Here is a 2500-nt window from a genome sequence, read left to right as displayed (position 1 = left end):
GTAGCTAAAACAGAGACCTGAACACAGGGTGAAAAGAGGAGCTGCAGCAATGTGCAGTACGACAAAAATATGGTGTTTTTTGAAAATTAAACCATGTAAACCTATTCTGATATAACCTCTAAAATACAACTATGAACCTGAAAATGAGCATAATATGAGCACTTTAAAGGTAGGGCCCTATGGAGTCTGTCTTATAGCTTTTTAAATTCTCAATTTCGCAATTCTGTTTCTGATTCTGTTATCACAGAAACTATTGGGCTCTACATTAATGCTGCCATCAGTCTGTGACCGGCACCAGACCAGCCGGGCCTTCGTAAACAACCTTTCTGGGGGAAACCCTGTACTGATTTCAACCATCTAAGATGACTGACAGCTCAAAACTGTGACCATCACTTCTGTTCCCCCCTCTGCCACCCAGAACTAAACTTTCTCCAGGTTTTAAGGTCAACATTTGCATTGCATGGAGAAGGGGGTTGACGTGTGTGTAAGCCTTTTAATATGAGCGGACAGTTGGACAAAAAAAAAGAGCCAACTTTCAAGTTTTAAATGGGGGAACAAAAGCAGCATCTGTGGGGACAGATGCTCTGGTGGGACGGTGCATGCTAATCAGGCGTGTGTGGCCCGAACAAAAGATAGCAGCTGGGCGACACAGAGCCGGACAGACCGGCCAATGATTACCACAAACACTGCTGGAGGCAGCTATACGCTCGGGACAACAGGCTAGGGCTGGGTTAACATAATCTATTCTCCAATTAAAATCAATCTTTGTTTGAGTGATCTGATCCAGAAACCAATCTTTAAATACCTTGCCTTTTCAATGACTGTCTGTCATGTTAGTCTTGTTCGGTAAAAAGTAGTTTTTAGGGTTAATTCTTAATGTAAACATTAAGTTTGTGCATTATAACAAAATAATGTTTGAGGGCTGGTTATGGCTTGTGCAATTTGCAGCAGTAGTTCTCTGAGAATCGCTTTTATATCCGAGGTAAACTGGTATTGTAACTGATATATCAAAGTATAAGTACCTTTTTATAATGACTCTATAGTGGTTAAATAGCTAACTTCAAACAGACTTAAGTGCCACACACACACACACACACACACACACACACACACACACACACACACACACACAAACGCTCACTCTCACACACACACACACACACACACAGACACACGCTCACACACACCCACACACGCACGCACGCACACACACAAACGCTCATACACACACACACACACACTCATACACACACACACACACACGCTCACACGCACCCACACACAAACGCTCATACACACACACACACACACACACACACACACACACACACACACACACACACAAACGCTCACTCTCACACACACACAAACGCTCACTCTCACACACACACACACACACACACATTCACACACACACACACGCACACACAGACACACGCTCACACACACCCACACACGCACGCACGCACACACACACACAAACGCTCATACACACACACACACACACACACACACACACACACACGCTCACACACACCCACACACGCTCATACACACACGCACACACACACACACACACACACACTTAAAGAAATATAGAAACATCATAAGCTATAAAAGCATTATATATACATTATAAGTCACTATAGGCATATTAAAGTGATGTCTGTGGATGTTTTGATATATTACTAAATACAATAATAGCAAAAGACTAAGATATCGATACCAAAAACCCACCAGCATTAAACCCAATTACATTAACATAGGAACATACAGCATTATGGGGTATTTTTGAGAGAGAAAACAAACGTTATTTGAAATGTATAACTTTAAATAAAATTATGGACGTTTTAGATTAAAACAACTTGAGGAATTAGTTGTTAGTAAGTTAACGTTATGAGGAAGCTACAGCAGTTAGCTAACGTTAGTTAACGTTAACTAAATTTGAATTTTGGACGGTTAAAGTTAAGAACACAGCCAGTTTAATTCGTCAGTTGACGCTAAACTAGCTCGTCAGTTAGTTAGCTAGCATTTAGCATATTTGGCAGTTGGTACCATAACAGTGAGAATGAAGATTTAACAACTTTTTAAACAACAAACTTACCAAAGTTACCGGTTCGTCCTAAAGCAGTTTCATCTCCCGGATGTGTCCGTTCCCGGTTACCGACGGTGTTAACCGTTTCTGAACAGAACACCGATAGATTAACACGTTTAAATCGGTAGAGGACCCGTTAAATCGAACAAAAACTCAGTGAGGTTTGGCTTCGTCTCTGCACTGACATCAACTGCTGATTCTTCAGTGTAAACCATAGAAACCAACTGTACCTACTTCCGGTAAGCGTTTTCAAAATAAAACGAACCAAATGTACCTACTTCCGGTAAGCGTTTTCAAAATAAAACGAAAAAACTCTACATGCATTTCAATGGCGATTAATGTACAGTATATAATTAGGGGACGTAGGCACAAATTAATACTATTGTATTGCAACATGCATTAAGC

General features: G+C 40.9%; 1 protein-coding gene across 1 annotated transcript in view; it reads right to left on the bottom strand.

The window, feature by feature from the left end:
• LOC116052165 (E3 ubiquitin-protein ligase pellino homolog 1-like) overlaps positions 1-2304 on the bottom strand; it is a 43019-nt gene extending 40715 nt beyond the window's left edge. Inside the window, exon 1 of the mRNA XM_031302692.2 lies at positions 2105-2304. The gene's annotated coding sequence lies outside the window, so the exon portion shown is untranslated. The remainder of the gene's footprint in view (positions 1-2104) is intronic.
• Positions 2305-2500: the final 196 nt, after the last annotated feature.

Source organism: Sander lucioperca, chromosome 4 (genome assembly GCF_008315115.2).
Source record: "Sander lucioperca isolate FBNREF2018 chromosome 4, SLUC_FBN_1.2, whole genome shotgun sequence".
In the NCBI taxonomy this organism is placed as follows: Eukaryota; Metazoa; Chordata; class Actinopteri; order Perciformes; family Percidae; genus Sander; species Sander lucioperca.
Note: the sequence above shows the minus strand (reverse complement) of the source record. Positions and strands in the feature narration are given on the sequence as shown.